Raw genomic sequence first — 10,000 nt, 5'->3', positions numbered from 1 at the left:
AACCTCAATATTATGTAGATAGAGGAAATTTATCTATAAAATAATGTTACAAGTACTCAATAGTCAAGATATTATATGTTTGTGGATATATATATATATATATATTATATATATATTAATATATATATATATATATATATATGTATATATGCATATATATATGTTTGTATATATATATATATGTATGTATATATAATGTATATGTGTGTGTGAGTATGTATGTATGTATATATATATATAGTCAAGAAGTCAGGTGGTAGTAGCCAATGGGGCCACTTCCATTAGCACGCAAATAGTGAGCGGTGTTCCACAGGGCACTGTTTGGGACCACTACTGTTCATAATGGCCCTCTCAGACATGCCCTCAGCCACGCAGAGAGCCACGATCACAAGTTATGCAATGATACAAAAGTTTCACAGGCAATACAGAACCTGAGGACACTAAACACCTGCAATGTGAGCTGGACGAAATATACAAGTGGGCTGAAAAGAATAGCATGCAGTTCAATGCTGGAAAGTTTCAAGCTTTATACTATCAGCATGCAAAACTGAATGCAATAACCAATGAATACACTGGACCTGGAAGGATTGCAATCCCAGAGGCACAATCAGTGCGTGACCTGGGTATTCACTGAGTGATGACGCGACCTTTCATGTACATGTTGCTAAACTGACAATGAAATGTAGACGGCTGGCTGGCTGGATTCTTAGAACCTTAGAACAAGAGAACAAGAAACCATGATGGTCCTCTGGAAGACACTTGTCCTAAGCCACTTTGACTATTGCTCTCAGCTATGGTCACCATCCAGTGTCAAGTTGATCACAGAACTTGAGGCGATCCAACGAAGCTACACAAAGAAGATAGCCTCTATACAGAATGTAAGCTACTGGGAAAGACTCAAGAGATTAAAATTATATTCCATGGAGCGTAGGCGGGAAAGATATGCCATAATATACATCTGGAAGATCCTGGAGGGAAGTGTCCTGAACTTTGGCATCGAGAGTTACGCAAATGCCAGAACTGGGCGCCACTGCGTGGTGCCTAGGACTCCAAACTTGCCATCAAGATGTAGGACAAGATTCTGTGATAGCCTGGGCTTCCGAGGCCCACAGCCCTTCAATATCCTCCCGAAGAACCTGAGAGACCTGCATGGGGTGGATACAGATGTCTTTAAAATGAAGCTGGATCTCTTCCTGTCAGGTGTCCCAGATGAACCAACTTCACGGCAGGAGGGGCAGATGAGGGCAGCTGCATCGAACTCTCTCATGCACCAAATAGCAGTTGCTAGAAAGCCTCCATGAAGTGAAACCAAGTAGCAACACCAAATGGCGGTGCCCCAGCATGGCCACAGCTCATAAGCTGAAACTAGAATCAATCAATCAATCAATCATATATATATATGTGTGTGTGTGTGTGTGGCTTAGTGGTTAGGGTGTCAGAACCATGAACCTAAGATTGTGATTTCGATTCCTGGACCGGGTGACGCGTTGTGTTCTTGAGCAAAACACTTCATTTTACATTGCTCTAGTCCACTCAGTTGGCAAAATGGGCACACGGATGCATACAAAATCATACTTAGTAATTTTCCCTCTTGATGTATATTGTTTTCTACTCAGTACTTGAATTTGCTTCCTAAACTTAAAGAAATTGCCCCTTCAGAAGCTCTATGTATCCTTATACGAAATCCACCTTCGTGTAAATAAATAAATATAATCAATATTTAAAGATACTGAGTACACTTTCTTCTGTAAAGAAGAAATCACACACACTTATGCATGCATGCATGCATGCATGTATGTATGTATGTATGTATGTATCCATGCATGCATGTATGTAAGTATGTAATTATGTATGTATGTATGTATGTATGTATGTATGTATGTATGTATGTATGTATGTATGTATGTATGCATGCATGTATGCATGTATGAATGTATGTATGAATCTATGTATGTATATATAAGGTGTATATATGTATAGATATATATGCATATATACATATATATATATGTATGTCTGCATATATATATATATATATATATATATATATATATATATCGACAGACTCATTCACGCATATACACATCTTTATTTATATATATGTGAGTGTGCGTTTGTATCTGTATATGTATGTACATTTTTCTGAGTATAAATATTACCCTGGTGTATTTTAAAAACCTTAAGCCAATTTATTTCACAAAAGAACAATTGCAAAACTTCGAAATTTCAGCTGAAGTCTACAGGCAAAAATCTTTGTTGAAACTATTCTAAGTTACTTTTTGCTCTTTTTTTTATTATAAAGTATTTTTTGTTTCTTTCGTAGCTGTTAGTGAATTTGCCTGTAATGTAGAAGTTTAAGTTATATAGTTTGGCATTACCTATTGAGAATAAGAAACAAAATACGATAAAAATAATTAAAACTTTAGCAGTAAGTGAAGAGAAGAAGAAAAAATATTGCCTGGTACATTGTAAAGAAATAAGTGAAAACTACACCAAAACACTTTCAAATATGATGTAGAGTCACTAGAGGATATATTTCATACGTAGTATTTCTCACTTAACTGGAGGGAACTAAAAACTATTCTCAGAGTGAGAAAATATTTCGACATAGAATAACATTTCTGGAAGCATGCATCAAAAGCTGAATTTTTAGACCAAAGCAATAGTAGGATATAAAACAAAACAAAGTAATTATGTTAAAAAATGTTCTTATTGATTTCACAGAAATAACTTTACTACACCTGTAGATCAGAATTCATTTAAGAGAAGTAAGATTATCTTTTGGTTTCTAAATTTCAATAGATTATTCCGATCTAAAATAATTAAACAAAAAGGGTTGTTTTAAAAAGCGTATTCAATTCTGGACAGTGTTAGCAATATTGGTTTTATGTTGGTAGAGTGACAGAGAAAACGTCTTGCAAAGTTTTGCCTTATACCTGGTAAAATCTGTAATTTCTCAGACTGAATTTATCATTTTATGTTCCCAAGGTTCACCTATTAGACACTACTCTATTTTATTAATTGCTTGTACCACTACCAAGTACATGTGGCTTTGTGCCTCGCTGTGCAAGAAAGTTTTGTATCGAGATTATATTTTGCATTTTACTTGCGTTAATTTCTCTTGAAATGACGTTTTGTATAATATATATATGCATGTATATATGTATGTGTATATATAAAGTTAATCCAAACAAGAAAGCACAAAAAAACACAACAACGCGAGGACGTGGAACAAATATAGTATTATTGGACGCTCAGGAAAGAAGGAAAGTTTAACGTTTCGAGCGGAGCTCTTCGTCGGAAACATAGGAGAAGGAAAGATCCAGAGAAGGCAAGACAGAGGAAAAATATCGCCAACGGTACACACGCGCTCACATTTAATATTTATATATATACAATTATATATATTTATACATATATATATATGTATGTCTGCATATATATATATATATATATATAATATATATATATATATATCGACAGACTCATTCACGCATATACACATCTTTATTTATATATATGTGAGTGTGCGTTTGTATCTGTATATGTATGTACATTTTTCTGAGTATAAATATTACCCTGGTGTATTTTAAAAACCTTAAGCCAATTTATTTCACAAAAGAACAATTGCAAAACTTCGAATTTCAGCTGAAGTCTACAGGCAAAAATCTTTGTTGAAACTATTCTAAGTTACTTTTTGCTCTTTTTTTTATTATAAAGTATTTTTTGTTTCTTTCGTAGCTGTTAGTGAATTTGCCTGTAATGTAGAAGTTTAAGTTATATAGTTTGGCATTACCTATTGAGAATAAGAAACAAAATACGATAAAAATAATTAAAACTTTAGCAGTAAGTGAAGAGAAGAAGAAAAAATATTGCCTGGTACATTGTAAAGAAATAAGTGAAAACTACACCAAAACACTTTCAAATATGATGTAGAGTCACTAGAGGATATATTTCATACGTAGTATTTCTCACTTAACTGGAGGGAACTAAAAACTATTCTCAGAGTGAGAAAATATTTCGACATAGAATAACATTTCTGGAAGCATGCATCAAAAGCTGAATTTTTAGACCAAAGCAATAGTAGGATATAAAACAAAACAAAGTAATTATGTTAAAAAATGTTCTTATTGATTTCACAGAAATAACTTTACTACACCTGTAGATCAGAATTCATTTAAGAGAAGTAAGATTATCTTTTGGTTTCTAAATTTCAATAGATTATTCCGATCTAAAATAATTAAACAAAAAGGGTTGTTTTAAAAAGCGTATTCAATTCTGGACAGTGTTAGCAATATTGGTTTTATGTTGGTAGAGTGACAGAGAAAACGTCTTGCAAAGTTTTGCCTTATACCTGGTAAAATCTGTAATTTCTCAGACTGAATTTATCATTTTATGTTCCCAAGGTTCACCTATTAGACACTACTCTATTTTATTAATTGCTTGTACCACTACCAAGTACATGTGGCTTTGTGCCTCGCTGTGCAAGAAAGTTTTGTATCGAGATTATATTTTGCATTTTACTTGCGTTAATTTCTCTTGAAATGACGTTTTGTATAATATATATATGCATGTATATATGTATGTGTATATATAAAGTTAATCCAAACAAGAAAGCACAAAAAAACACAACAACGCGAGGACGTGGAACAAATATAGTATTATTGGACGCTCAGGAAAGAAGGAAAGTTTAACGTTTCGAGCGGAGCTCTTCGTCGGAAACATAGGAGAAGGAAAGATCCAGAGAAGGCAAGACAGAGGAAAAATATCGCCAACGGTACACACGCGCTCACATTTAATATTTATATATATACAATTATATATATTTATACATATATATATATGCATATGTATATATATATATATATATATATATATATATATATATATATATATATACATGTGTGTGTGTACATACACACACACACACACGAGGTGAAATCAAAAGAAACTGGCATTTTCACCAAAGCCTACTTTCGGTTTCGTCCCACTGCCTTAGATAATATATTTTGAAAGGTTTTAAATAACGAAAATCTTGAGTAATTGATGTATTCCAAATATTGTTCAAACCGGAAACTTATTTTTTGCAAAATATCACTATTTGGTTTGACTTCATTATTACAACTTATGCAAGTCGATGCCAGTACAAACTAGTCGGATATTCTAAATAGTCCATAGCAGAACAAACTTCGTGGGTACTCTATCAACGATTTAGAGGAGTTTGTTATATTTGACTCGAGACTAAAATTCAGAAATCATGCACTGCTTCTAAGCATAATGCAAAATAACTATATACTCCTTGCGTGTAAACATTACGGCATCCAGTGAAATTTAAACACCATATACATATTAATGTATTAAGATTTGTTTTATGAAGGCGTCGATCTGGCAGAAACGTTAGCACGCCGGGCGAAATGCTCAGCAGTATTTCGTCCGTCGCTACATTTTGAGTTCCAATCCCGCCGAGGTCGACTTCGTCTTTCATCCTTTCGGGGTCGATAAATAAGTACCAGTTACCAAGTGGGTTCGATATAATCGACTTAATCCGTTTTTCTGTCCTTGTTTGTCCCCTCTGTGTTTAGCCCCTTGTGGGTAGTAACATCTTCCGTTATATTATGAGTTCAGATTCCACCGAGGTCGACTTTGCCTTTCATCCTTTCGGAGTCGATAAATTAAGTACCAGTTATGCACTCGGGTCGATGTAATCGACTTAATCCCTTTGTCTGTCCTTGTTTGTCGCCTCTATGTTTAGCCCCATGTGGGCAATAAAGAAATAAGGTTTGTTTTAATGTTAAAAGAAAACTATATTAAGCTATAGCATTACTCACAGGTAGAGCACAAATGTGTTATTCATTAACTAGAACGGTATTGGAAGTGACTTCGAAGTTTTCGAAGTTTCAGACAGTCCCATGAACGTTTAGATGGCCAATATATCGAAGTCATTGTCACTTGTATGCTTGTTAAAGTATAATATGTGTGTGTGTGTGTGTGTGTTTGTGCGTGTGTGTCTATATATCACATATCTATTTATGCATATATATATACACACAGATATATATATATGCATATTAGTGCAGCAACAGACTCTTGCAAACTTAGTCATGTATATGTACTTATGTGCTTGTCTGTGTGTGTGCTTGTGTGTGCGTATATATATATATATATATATATATATATATATATATATATATATATATATATATATATATATACATACATATACGCATACATATATGTACAGAAAGTAAATGATAGTACATCAATAAACCTCGATGTAAAGACATATATCGCCACCGATTTCGTTCTTTCACTCGCTAGCAAACAAAGAAACAAGCAAGCAATGAAATATATACATATAAACAAACACACAAACACAGCGCAAAGATTGTGATGACCTTAGATCATGAAGTTTAATACAACATGCACCGAACATTTCTTCGTAAAGAAGGGAAAATAAACAACGACTGTTTGTCTACAGTATTGGCAGACATATATAGATGTATATCTCAACGGAATGTTTTAATTGTCGATTACTATAATACATTAGAGCTGCGCTTATCGAGATCAAAATTTTATAGCCATTGAGGCGATGTGCAGTTTCTGGGTAAAGACCGGAAGCTTACTGAGCTTAATGTCAGCAAATAATGGGAACGAATTTAGTTATGACTCTGGACTGCCAAGTCCAAGGGTTATAAGTATTACCCTCCTAAATAATGAAATGGTCATTCAATGACGTCATTTCACGACAGAATTTCATACTTTCTACAACACGGTCTTATTTATAGACTCTTGAGGAAGTATAAAACTGTATGGGAGTTTATAATAATATATAATTGATATCTTTTTTCTTTTTCCTAGCCAGCATCACTTTCTTTGTTTTTTTTACTCGTTTTCACCGTCAGAAAAATAGAACTTGTTTTGTATATATCACTTTAAACCGTAGTTTTGTGGAGAGGAGGCTAAGACAGAAGAATGATATCTGACACAAAATATATTACTTAGTTGCATTCTTTCAGTTTATGTGTTCAAACCACACCAAGTGTGATATTCTGTTCAATAAGAAAATGAAATGAATGAAATATGCACATGTGAGGGAAAAATTATATGAATCGGAAATAATTGGTATTTTGGCTATGTAAAGAAATAAAATTTATTAATAACGTACGAACCAGGATTCATAAATCAATACAAACAGAATACATGAGGCGTTCAATAAGTAATGCCCCTGACCCACTTCCCATAGCAGTAGAGCAACGACACTTGGCACAGTTATTAGTCATTTCCTACATAGGAACTACCCAGAGTTATGCATTTCTCCCATCGTTTGATACAGCTCTGGAGACTGTTTTTGTAGAAGACCCCAGCTTGGTCCTCCAACCACGACGTGACTTCAGAAATCAAGGCTGCATCATCTGGGAAACGCTTTCCTTTCAAAATCAACTTCATGGCTGGGAAGAGGTGAAAATCAGAGGGTGCAAGAGGAGGAGTTCATAGCTGCACGCCTGTGCTTCTGATCTGGCGACACGCGAGTTGTGGACCGGAGCGTTGTCCTGCAGGAGGAGGATGCCTTTGCTGATCTTGCCCCGCCTCTTGATTTTGATAGCTTCTCTTAATTTCCTCAAAAGTGAAGCATTATAGGCTCCTGTAATTGTGGTACCCTTTGCCAGGAAATCTGTCATCACTACTCCGTCCTGGTCCCAGAAGACTGTGAGCATAACCTTGTCAGCGGAGGGCTGCACCCTTGCCTTCTTTGGAGGAGGTGAGTCACGGTCCTTTCACTGCATTGACTGGGCTTTGGTCTATGGATCATAGTGATGGACCCAGGTTTAATCCGTGTGATCAGTCTTTTGAAAAATTTTGACTCATCTTCTTGGCACATCTCCAAATTCATCCTCGAGCACTCAACGCGTTCTTGCTTCTGGAAAGGTGTGAGCAACCTGGAAATCCATCTGGCAGACACCTTTTGCATATGCAAATGATCATGAATGATATTTTCCACAGACCCGGTACTAATCTTGACCTTATGGGCTATTTGGCGAATAGTTATGCGTTGACCTTCCAAAATGGCAGCCTCAACTTGACGGACAGACGTCTCATCAACGGCAGAAGGGGGCGACCAGATCTGGGAGCTGTTTCCACAGAGTTCCGACTATGTGGGAGCTGTTTCCACAGAGTTCCGACTATGTTTGAATTCACAATGCCAGCGTTTTACAAGGTCATATGATGGGGCCCGGTTTCTCGGTTTCCATGGCGTATGTGTTTTCCCCAGCTGGACGGGACGCCAGTCCATCGCAGCGTTACTCAAGAAACAAGAAGAGAGAGTGAGAGAAAATTGGGGCGAAAGTGTACAACAGGCGTCGCCCCCCCCCCCCCCTGCCGGAGCCCGGTCTGGGAATCGAAACCGCGATCCTCCGACTGCGAGTCTGCTGCCCTAACCACTGGGCCATTGCGCCTCCACATACACACACAGACACGCACGCACAAACACACACACACACACACATATTTATAACACATATATTTATACCTGCATGCGTGCATACATACATACATATACATGCATAAGTAATGATTTGAAATTTGTGCATATACCTTGTATTATGCCGTCTAAAGCCCGTTCACTGAATTCGGCTAACTGATGACATGAACAGTATGGATATAATTGCTACTGTATTTGCTTCAGGAATTCTTCCGTGTCCGTAGTGCTTATAAAATTTGTGAGAAAAAGAAAGAAAATGGAATTCACGTGATTCTCTATTAATCACTATGATCTTTTCAACCCATCGTGCATCGGCCCATCGCCGGTGAGATACTGTACAAATAGTTATGGTGCATCATTCAGTGCAGTTCTGCCTCGTCAGGTAACTTGTCAAACTGTACTCCGTTCATTAGTCTTTGTTTGGTTTATTTCGATTTGAATACAGATTGTATTCTTTGTCTCTGTAATTGTCCTCCACCATTGCTTGACAACAGGTGCTGGTGTATTTACCGCACCATAACTTAGTGTTTCGGCAAAAGGTACGATGGTACCAGGCTTTAAAAAATACCAGGCTTTAAAAAAGTACCAGGCTTTAAAAAATAAGTAGTCGAGAGCGAGTATTTCGGTTAAAATTCTACAAGGTGGTGTTTCAGCATGGCCACTGTTTGATGCCTGACACGAAAAAGGATAGATAATTATATATATATGAGCGTTGTCCTAAGAAACTCATGCTGCAGTTACGTACATGGTAGTCTGTGAAGAAGAGTGAAATTTCATTTGTCTTTGTCAGAAAACCATTTTAGCATGTTCTGCACTGTGGGTAATGTTACTAATTTTTGATTGGATAAGAGATCACCAGAAAATTTCAGATTATTATGATAGCTCCTATCTATTTAAAAATCAAAAGCACGGAATCTGTCAGGTACTTTCCAGTCAGGTTTTATATATAGCATGCACGAATCAATAAATTCATTCATAATTATGAATCAATTAATTTAATACTTGTTTAATTTTTGAAAATTATGTCTTTTCGGGGATTATTAATTGCATAATGAGAATAATCTGCTTCCATCAACGAAAACAATAATGACTGCTTTTGTGCTTTTTAGAATTTTTCTCCAAGCAGAATTAAACCACTCTTTACATTCAAAAGAAGAAACCACGCGCAATGTTGCTAGCTCTACCGTCTTATAATGGATGAATATATATATGGTTTGTTCCTTCTCGAGTCATGCCTGGCTCATAAGAGCCGGTTTCCCGGTTTCCTTGGCGTATAGGTTCCCCACGTGGACGGGACGCCGGTCCGTCGCATGTGAGCTGCATGATGCAAGAGGAAAGAGTGAGAGAAAGTTGTGGCGAAAGAGTCATCAGAAGTTAGCCATTACCTTCTGCTGGAGCCGCGTGGAGGTGTTTCGCTCATAAACACACACATCGCCCGGTCTGAGATTCGAACTCGCATAATTCCGACCATATCCAGAGGAACAAGCGGCCAAACTGTTTATATACTCAACAAATGCAGCA

The 10,000-nt window shown here is 36.4% G+C and overlaps 1 long non-coding RNA gene across 2 annotated transcripts in view; it reads right to left on the bottom strand.

Moving 5' to 3' along the window:
* The window catches only part of LOC118766179, a 43,163-nt gene that overhangs the window by 15,437 nt on the left and 17,726 nt on the right, over positions 1-10,000 (bottom strand). Inside the window, exon 1 of one of the 2 annotated variants that reach the window (XR_005002099.1) lies at positions 8,593-8,715. The exons of the other annotated variant lie outside the window; for it this stretch is intronic. This is a non-coding gene — a long non-coding RNA (uncharacterized LOC118766179). Of the gene's footprint in view, positions 1-8,592; positions 8,716-10,000 lie in introns of those variants that run through there. 2 annotated transcript variants of the gene reach the window in all.

Source organism: Octopus sinensis, linkage group LG1 (genome assembly GCF_006345805.1).
Source record: "Octopus sinensis linkage group LG1, ASM634580v1, whole genome shotgun sequence".
Taxonomy (NCBI): Eukaryota; Metazoa; Mollusca; class Cephalopoda; order Octopoda; family Octopodidae; genus Octopus; species Octopus sinensis.
Note: the sequence above shows the minus strand (reverse complement) of the source record. Positions and strands in the feature narration are given on the sequence as shown.